Source organism: Ambystoma mexicanum, chromosome 2q (assembly GCF_040938575.1).
Source record: "Ambystoma mexicanum isolate Mex_15411 chromosome 2q, UKY_AmexF1_1, whole genome shotgun sequence".
In the NCBI taxonomy this organism is placed as follows: Eukaryota; Metazoa; Chordata; class Amphibia; order Caudata; family Ambystomatidae; genus Ambystoma; species Ambystoma mexicanum.
The window spans coordinates 53,718,128-53,728,658 of record NC_090924.1 but is presented as its reverse complement, the minus strand read 5'-3'; positions in this window follow the sequence as shown (position 1 = coordinate 53,728,658).

Here is a 10,531-nt window from a genome sequence, read left to right as displayed (position 1 = left end):
GCCTACTTCCCCTTTCTAGGCGTTGCAACTACAGCTGTGTTTCTTTTACTTAATGTACACCGTGTTTTAAACCTCAGAAAGCTAAAGCCTTGAGCCAGCCATGCTGGGAATCTAAGATGAATGCTAGAGGTAAGCGCTTAACTGCTGAGCTATCCATTTGTATGGGTGAATGGGGGCAGCGATAGACGGGTTGGCTCAGAGTGGGGCAGAAGTTACCCTAGACCAGGGTATAGGGGGCCCTGCGGTATTTACCAAAGTGTTTGGATGCATTATGGTGCTTCTTGCCAGTGCTGCAGTTAAACATTGTTGGGATGGTCTTTAGTCGAGAAAAAAATGGAAGATTCCCCAAAAAATAGGAGCTAGAAGTGTAGGCCTTCCATACGTCGAGGATCCTCAGACGTACTCTTAAACACACTGATGGTATTTTTTATTGTTTTTCAATGGCTCCTGGAGTCCCTCCCTCAACTACTTGTAGCCACACTGGGACTGTCACTAATCCAATTGCTACTTTGCCATCGTTTTCTTATAAATCTTCAAAAACGAAGTCAGAAAAATTCGACAACTGAGTTCGATCCTTAGATTTGAACATCGTTTATTCCTAACATTTTAAGCATGAAAGTATGTTGACTTCCAAAGAAAATTAACAGCTCCACATGTTGAAGCCTGCCACAGAATGGTTTCGTCTTCCAAAAGTTAACGAAAGCTCTGTTCTTGCAGTGACTGTTTACAACCGTCAGTGTGTACATAGCCCAGGGCAGGACTATCGAGGGAACCGGGTGAGGAGCCGAGGCTTATTGTAAAGGCGGTAGCTGGGTGCAAAAAGTTCCCTCTCGCTGGAAGTAGTGGCGGGAAAAGAAGCTCCGCGGTGACGCCAAGTCACGAGCTCCCCGCGGCTCTATTGCTGTGTGGATTGAACAACACTGCCACCTCGAGGTCCTGACTGGAATGTTCTCATTTTAGTCCGAACACTTCAACCCCCAAACGACAGGACCAAAGCAGCACCACAGAACCCCCTCAAGACCTTACTTGCAGCAAGATTTGCTAGTCTAGGCATGGACCCACAAACAACTATGCTAATGAGGTTCGTTGCCAACCAAATCTCCCCTTGCTATTCCAGCACTCTATACATCAATTATTCCCCCCCACGCCCCCCACACCCCACTCCGAGCGCAGCGTAGTCATCAATAGTGGGGTAATTTCTTCCCAATAAACAATGCAATGTACCCAACCAAAAACGAGAGAACGGCAGATTGGAAAAGGCACTTTATTTTCTACCTTAAAATGAAATAATAGCCATATTTTACTATTCCTGCTGTGCCTGTAGACCGTTCATTGGCATACGTTTGCAGGCTGTATTTCATACACAATTACATCCTTCATTACGTCCTGCCCAAAACTCTATTTCACACTCAAAGTCCCACTCACCCGCCATCCCACGACCATATAATAAACACCAGAGTATCTGTTATTTCAAATAATCTTTGAGGACAGAACCATGACCCACAATTGGTATAGCCATGAGCAACAAAGGCGACACTTCGGCCTCTAGCGTACGCTATATAAATGATCAATATTGTTATTATATACATTGCAACACTGTAGTATCTTAAACTGGGGATGAGTGTAGTGCACACCTGAACAAACAAATCACTTGTCGGGGATGTAATGAAGGTGCTGATTCAGCCCAGACAGGGGGGCACCCCTACCAATTGAGGGAACATGTGGGATGGGCTGGGACACCTTCTATGGGGGGGGATACTGGGAGCTGTAGTCAGCCTTTGAATCAGGCCTGGAAGAGAACCAGGGTATGTGGATACCTTGTGTAGGACATCGACACACAGAACATATATGCACAAGTACGAGAAAGGGGAAACCACAAGTAAACACACTCAATGGGGATGCCACAGGTTGGGCGTCACCCTGAAGGGCCGCTTCGAACACAATATCCCGTGCACCATGGTTTAGGGCGGGGGGAAGCTGGACTCAAGCCGCACGTCTCCAGCAGACCATAGTCACTGAGACAGCACTGGGTGATGTAATCAAGGTCGGCGTGCCAGTCCCACGGCTGCTTGTGGGAGCTGGGGAAGTCGACGTGATCCAGAGGAACACTCACATAACGCCAAGGCAAACTTAATTGACCATTGGCTAGCGGTATGGGAACGGGGTGGTAGAATGGAGCCGCTTTCCTCGAAGAACCAATCAGACGGTAAATTCTGGTGACCCTAGGAATTAACAAGCTCTCAGAGTTTCCTCTACAACGTTTATGAATGTCGCTATCTTGCAGGTGCTGTGTAACTGTACCCCTTCCCACTAGTGCAGGGTGTCTCGTGTTCCTTACGCAGTGATGCTGACCAATGGCAGATGAATAAAGGACTGGAGGTCTGCACAAATATTTGTTACTAATTGCAAACTGTTTGCTGGAGGAGTAGGAAGCAATGTGGCACCACATGGGGAGGAGATGAGCAAAGAGATGGCAGATCTGTTTACTCAAATCAGGTCTTACTAATGTATGTCTAGCTCTAGGAGCATGACATATTTTAACCAGCAAGCTTCCTGGGAACTGCTTCTAACTCCATGAACACTGTATTAGCAGTATAATAATGAGGTTAGCTTTGTGCTAGTTTGACAGCTCTCATCGACCAGTTCTGTTCCACTGTTCTGTTTGATTTGTGCTTGCCCAGCTGTTATAAAAAACGTTACTTCTTGCCCAGTGTGTGTTACTTTTTGGACTACTTGTGGTGACTATTTATTATGAGCTTTTTGAGGACCTCCGATACATTTTTGGAGGCCCCAGCGAGATCCTCAGTCCTCTCGGTCAACTGAGGGCTTTCCAGCCGTTCCTACCTGGGGGCAGACAAGATCCACGTGCATCACTGATCTGCCTGGTCCCGAGCGGTGCCCACACTGTGGGAGGAGTGAGCCCATACAGGAGGCTTGGTGCCGAGGGGACTCAAGGATCTCTAGGACGTGAGTTTAACTGTGTAAGAAAGTGCTGCATCGTGGTTGCATGCCCAAGGTGGTTGGAAGGACAGTATTGTATGGTGTTAAGGACACATCCTCAAGATGGGAGGATGATCGGCTGTAGTAGTATTAGATTTTAGCACGTTCCAACATATAGGGAGTAGATGTGGGTGTGGGCACACATGCGTTAGAGGAGAGGTGCGTAGTAAGAGGCAGACCCCGTTAGAGGGGAGTTGCGTGTAGCACAAGCGATTGTATAGTTGTGTCATTTGGGGAAGATGAGTGTCATTTTATTGTATGGTTGTTTCGGTGGTATTGTCAGGATCCCATGGCACATTTCCACATTCTCAAAGAGACATTACACTAGAAAACTTTCATTTAGGATATTTCATCATCATAGATATATGTAGGAGTAATGGTTGAGTGATGTTTGGGTGTTAGTTATGAATTTAACATCTTATTATTTATATAAGTTTCCTTAATGATAAACTATTCAGGAAGTGCCTATTTCCCCAAAGATGGAGGGTCAGTTCCACAACTGTGATTGGAGGAGAAGTGCTGAGAGGTAGTTTGGAACTTTCACCAAGATTCTAAACTGCCTTTCATTCCAGTTCCCTTAGAGGAAGGTTACAGTTATTCTAGCTCTGAAAATATTTATCAGTAGGAATCTATAGTAAACTTGTGTTAAAAAACAAACTACAGAGATGATAAAGATCTTTCTAGAAGAAATCATCAGTTTCTTCAAGAGTCAAGATCAGCACAGCCAAGTCAAATGTTGGAAAAACTCCTTTTACTGTTATTAATAGACTTTAATTAATCAACAGTCATCAAGTCAAGAAGTTATCCTGCTAAGTATTTAGAATCTGCAATTTTTATGAGGATATGAACTTCGTTGTGGTCTTTTGCTCGTGTCGTTTTTTCTGAGAAAAGTTAATGTTCGTTTTATTGTATTTACGGCTGCATTTACATTTTATCTTCATTAGAGTTATTACAATATCTTTATTTATATATATGTATGCTTAGCATGAGTAGTTCTTGCCAGTGTTTAGATTACAGTTCTATCGTGTTTAACATTACTAACTTGTTGCGTATCTTTAATTATATTTCTTTGTGTGCGCGTGTATCTCGTAACAGATTACTTTAAAGTAAAGGACCTGCTAACGTAATCTTGCGTGAGTCCTATTTGAGCTCCTTCACTTCCTGGTAGTGACGTATGCATTTCTCTATTGTGTGCTTCCTAGTTTTGTAAACTTTGAAGGCGTCGGTATCAGTGTCGTCGTGTTTTCAGTTTTTAGAGTGCGCGGTTCATCTACAGTATCACGCGGCCACGTCATCACATCGCGGTGCAGAGTGCGCAGTACATCTTCTATGTGCGTGGTTTCGTGGGCGTTGTGAATTAGTTGTTTCTGTTTTCAATCCAAGAGCACAGTAACATTGTTGAGTGTCTTCATCGGAATATAAGGTACGTGTTACACTACTTATGGATGGCAAATGTAGCGTCACTTTCAACATTTAAAAGCAAAGTGAACTTTTTTCAATCTAAATATTAAGAGATCTATCTACAGAGAATCGACTACAAAAGGAATACAAATAAGAACTTTTCAGATTAACTTTAGTAATTCATTCAAGAATAAGAAAAGATTTTTAAAATGATTATTTGAACTGTTCTTCAGACAAGTTAATTCTTTATAACATATTAGAGTCATGAGACTAAGAATTCGAGAACTTAAGAATGCAGAGAAGAAATATAGTTAAGAAGCTAAATACTAAGAAAATAACATATAATTAAACCTATCAGCAATCAAGCATAGGCTGCAGGTATTTACATTTCTTTTGATAAAATATATAAACATATTAGTAATTAAAACACAGAATAGAGTAATATTAATAGAGTATCATTTGTGTTTAGATTTTCACAAACACTGAGGAACCGTAATACCAGTTCCTGATGATTAATCAGTTGTCGAGTGATCAACATAGAAAACCAGTGAAGATCTGCTTTTGTTTTGTTCTCCATTCCCCTTTCCCCTTGGGTTTGCCAGTTGGATAATTATATCTTTTAGAAGATTGTTGAGCCGGCATACTTGGGGAGGTCTGGTGGGCCAGCATCACTCCTGCAGGAAGATTCAAGACTGGACCTTGACAGGTATAGATAGGGATGCGCGTGTGGTATTTAGTGTTGTTCGTATTGTCGTGTGGTGCTGACTCATGGTGGAGGGATCGACATTGAGAGGTACCTTGTGTATAATAGTGTGCTTGGCCTTTTAGTGATAGGCGTGTGCGAAAGGAATAGAGGTGGCTTGACGCTTACCTTCACTAACATGGGGAAAGGTGAGTCCGCGGAGAGGGCCGTTGGGTACGAACACAGAGTGAGTGGGCGGTCCTGAGGAGAAGGCCAGTGTGACAAGTGAGAGTGTGTGGTGGGCTTGTGGAGAAGGCCAGAGTGAAAGGAGGGGGAGACAAATGATCAAGGGTGAGTGTGGGTGTTGTAGGGAAACGGATATATACATATATATAAATAGAGAGAGAAAGAGAGAGAAAGAGAGAGAGAGAGGAGTGGGAAGAGGTGTCTAGGGTAATTGGGACATAGAGGAGGGGCAGCCAGAGGGTGGGAAATAATGGCCTACCTAAATAGCCCCCTTGACAACATGTGCAAAAAATGGTCCCAGCATCGTAATAAAATATGAAAGTATAATTTTCAGTGGGTCCAGGAGATTGCAGGTCAGTGTTTCCATGCGTGGCCCAGAGAAGGAACGTTCGACTGCCGAATAATAGAAAATATGTTTTCATATTTGTTAATAAAATACAAGGGCTCCAAGTTGAAAAGTAGACAGACACGAAGAAACAAAAGGGGAATAAATGAAAAAAGAGGGAGAAGGGACAAAGGAAGGGCGCGGACCAAACTCCCCACTCCTGCCCTATGGTGCCTATCCAGGATTATGGCCTGTAGCAGAGTATACAGACCCACAGCGGGAAAGCCCAGAAGGGGACAAAGACAGAGAAAAAGCAGGACAGAGATGCCCGGCGGGAGGAGGTATACATAAGGGGAGAGAGGAAATGCTTAGCAGACATTGAAAAGAACAAATAACAGGTGGATGCATTAGTCAACAAAGCAGAGAAGGTAATAGAAGAGAAGGTGCAGAGGAAAAAGAAAGGGAACAATGGGGAATGGTTGTTGGGGAGGATAAAGTTCAGACGAGGAGGAGGAAGAAAGCAAAGAGGAGAAGGTAGAAAGAGGGGACGAGGGTAGTGTGGCCTCGGATGAAGAAGCAATAGGAGGAGAATGGAGTGGTGGAGGAGGCAAAGAGTGGACACCTGACAAAGACGGGAGAAGGGGGAGAAAACAAAGATGAAGACAGGACAGCAGAGAGAATGGAAGGGACTGGTCAACTTCCCTCTGCAAGAGAAAGGGGAAGATAAAATTAGGTCTGGTCCAGGCCACCAAATGGGGAGTGGGGATAGGGATTTGTATGAGGCAAATGCCACTGCTACAAAAGGGGAAAGGGGATGCACATTATGTACCGTGGCAGACTATGGACCGAGACATTCTAATATGTCGCCTGCCCTCCCTCCCACATTGCAGGGGCCATCAAATGGATACAGGCTCTCGAGAAAAAGACAGCTGGGTGACTGTGGCAATGGGGGATATGAAAAGTGTATTCACAATCATCATAGGAGAACAAGGGGACAAAATATGCAAACAGGCGGGATGCAAGGGGGTGAAATTAAGCACTAACGCCCACGACGGAGCTCTATTCAACAACTGTCGAGCACACGTAAGGGAGGTCCTGAGAAGTTTGTATCCTGATAGCAACGACCTTGGAATAGTAAAGGCTTATAAGATGAATCCGGATGACGACCCGCAGATTATATCAAAGAGATGCAGCATCTAAGGACGCAGGAAATGCAAAAGTGTTGGGACGAGTGGATACCCTTGTTTTACCACATATTGGTCAAGGGATTGCTGATGGATGTGAAGGCATCATTAGATAGGATTTTGCAAATAGAAGCAACGAGATAGCCTGAGATACAGGCAATGATAGTACACAATTGTAAACAAAAACAGGAGCGTGAGAGGCAGGCGGCCGAGAATACAGCAAAAGGAGTATACAACTGGTATGGAAGAAACTGGCAAGATATACCATAGAGGTGGCCATGCTTGTGCTTGATGCTGCCGCAGTGGTACCCGTCCAACAGGGAGGGTTTAACGTGGGGAACACCACAGCAGAGGGTTTATATGTAGCCACAGTATGTGCCACAGTGGGGAGCCCCACAGCAGAGGAATTACATGCATGGGGGGTTTTCCCGATGGGAAGAGGACACCTGCTAGTACCTGGGTCACGTGGACCTTGTCATGACGGTCGGCCAGTCATTTCCGCTAATATGAGGAAAGCAGGGATCACTGACCCAACCCGGTTTGCCTGCCTGATGCGATAATGGGTTGGGTCAACGTGTCTTGCAGGAACACTGTGTCAGGATGTGAATGGATTGTAGGTGTATTGGGCACTCTTCTTTAGAGATGAGTTGATATAGCCGAAGAAAGGAGATCAGGCTGGAATCATAAGAAGATCAATTTATGTCCCAGTATATGCCATAGGGTGATACTGAAAATGGGGAACAAGACGGTTGAGGTAGACCGGGGCAATGAGGATTGCAATAACAAAAATATAATGGTAGGTTAGTTGCTTCCCAAAAAAAAATGTAAAGGTATTACCATATTATCTTTGTGAAGGAAATTAGCAAACACACTTCTCATTAGCAGATAATTCCAAAAAGTATTCCTAAACTGTGAAGGATAACCTAACCAATGAAGACCTAAATTCTTCCAACTGTGCCTTAAACCTAGTGTAACTTACTTACTGGTAGCAGTAGTCTTCTGGTTTCAAAAACACCCCTCTCGGTATGATCGCCACTGCCATTGAGCGTCTTTCTTTTTCTAAAGGCAAACCGGAACCTGTTTAAAATCACTTACGGTTTTTGCGTATCATTATTGCCTGCCTAGCGCCTGGTGGGCCGCTGTCATGAGGGCAGGCACCACACCAGATGCCAGTCCGGATGTATGCTGCAACCGCGGCATCCCTGCAAAGCTGCTTGCTTCCTAAGCAGGTTTTTTGGTTGAGAGCAGTAAGTACGGGAGGGGTTGGGTTCAGTGGGAGAGAGGGAAGGGTTTTCCTAGAAGTATACCCCCTTCTAGCCCCCGTCAATGGCCCTGGTTTAAGTGGGTATGTCAAATGAAATGACCAGATTTGTTTGGATGCATGTATATTAGATGCTGGTTCCCAAGTCATATCTTCTGGTCCATAACCTCCCATTCTAGGAGATATTGGAGAACCAAATGATGACAACTAGAATCCAACACTCTAGAAACCTGGTATTCTGTTTCGGTCAACTGTGATTATCTGGTCTGCAGTTCTCTTTCTGGGTTTGTTTGATGTGGGGTTGCAAGCCTGAGGAAGGGAAACGTGAAAAACAGGATGGATACACATGTTGGGAGGAAGTCTCAATTTCATAGCTACAAGATTTATCACTTTGTCAGTGGTACAGGGTCCTATGTATCTAGGTTTGAATTTCCTAGTATATTTGGTACACAACCAGACATGATCTCCAAGTCGATAGAGGTTATTTTCTTCTGTATACATCAGTAAATCCTTTGCCATTATCCTTGCTGACTTGCAGATGAATTTTGATGTTTTCCTGTTCTTGTTGTAATGTTTTGAGCCATTCATCTGCCATAGGGACTTGTGTATTGGGTACAGGATTAAGAGGCATCACCTTCGGATCTCGGCCAGTGCTTTCAAAAGATTGAGAAGAACCAGTGGCAGTATGAATTGAGTTATTATAAGCAGATAAAGGGAGAAATTGGGCCAAATCACATTCTCTTTAAGCACAATAGCATCAAAAATACTGTTTGAAATTTTGATGCACTCTTTCAGTTTTCCCATCGCTTTGTGGATTATAAACTGATGACAGATGGGCTTTGATTTCAAGATGTTGCTGCCGATGCCTCTACAAACGGGATACAAATTGGGGTCCTCTGTCAGATATGATGCCCCTAGGTAGACCATGGTGTTGTACTTTGGTTGCCAGAAAGATTTGGGCTATTCCTTTCACTGGTTAAAAAATGTCAAATTTTGGTAAAGGAATCCACTACGGTAAAAATAGTGTTGAATCCGTCAGAGGCGAGTGGTAGATCTGTGACAAAATCCATGCTGATAGTATGCCATGGGTAGGGAGTTATGGGCAAGGGCCAAGGTAACCGAGTAGGTGATTGTCGGAGACATTTTGCTCTGGTACACACATCACATCTTTTTTAGGTATTGTTTGATGTCTTGAGATTGGTTTTTCCACCATGTCGTTTTACTAAGTCAATGGTCTTTCTTTGGCCATAATGACCTGCCAACGGGTGGTCACGGCACCACTCCATCACCTGATTTCATTGTCGGTCCTTTGGAATCCACAAAGCTTTATCATTATACAATAGTCCATTCAAATCATAGTTGTTGTCCTTGTAAAAAGTAAAAGATCTTTTCTGAAGTGTAGGATTCATAGACATCATCTAGAAAAGCATCGGCTGAGGGAGATCGGGCCATGATGATCTTTTCAGATAGGACAGAGGAAGTTCCTTTTTTTCCCAACATGTCTTCCGGATCATACCTTTGTGATAAGTCATCTGCTATGCCGTTTTGTGAACCAGGTTTAAGTGATAGTAAAGTCAAATCGACTAAAAAAAAAGAACCCATCTAGACTGTCTTTGATTAGTACTTTTAGCAATTTGTAGGCAGCCTAGGTTCCTATGATCAGTTATGACAGTAAGGGGGGGGGGGGGGGGGGGAAGGAGCACCCTCCAGATAATGTCTCCACTCTTTTAGGGCAACTCAAATAGCGAGGAGTTCCTTGTCGAAGATGGTGCAATTAATCTCTGCCTCACTGAGTATTCTGGAATAAAAAGCTGCTGGGTACCTTTTTTTACCCAGGGCAGGTGTCTGAGATAGTACTGATCCTTTCCTCCCTTGGCTACCCTGCTCTCTCTTCCCTCCTTCTCTGCCCCACCTCGGGCTCCCTTCACACCTCGGCAGGTCATACCTCTGATTTGTACCCCTCCCCGTAAGGTCTTTAAGGCTGGCAACCTCCTCCATAGTGCCACTCTCAACTCTCGCTCTGCTGTCAAACACTCCTCTGACATCTGCCACCTCTTGGAAGAACTTGACCTTGATGTCCTCAGGCTTACCGAGACATGGTTCACGGCCAGCTCTGTCACAAGCTTTGACACTCTCCTCCCTGATGGCTACAAGATCCTCTCCACGCCCAGATCCACCCGGCCCAGAAAGGGGTGTAGCCCTGATCTTTCCTATCATCCCTACTCAGACTTACTCCTATTTCGAAATGCCTTGTCTGCAGGCTCTCTCTTTCTCCTAACCACTCTCTTACTGTTGCTACTCTCTACCGGCCCCCTGGTCAAATCACCTAATTTCTCTCTGAGTGGTTAGACCTCTCCTCCTCCTTCCTAGCCTCAACCATTGAACTCCTCCACCTTGGTGACCTCAACATCCATCTCGATTTTCCCTTTTCC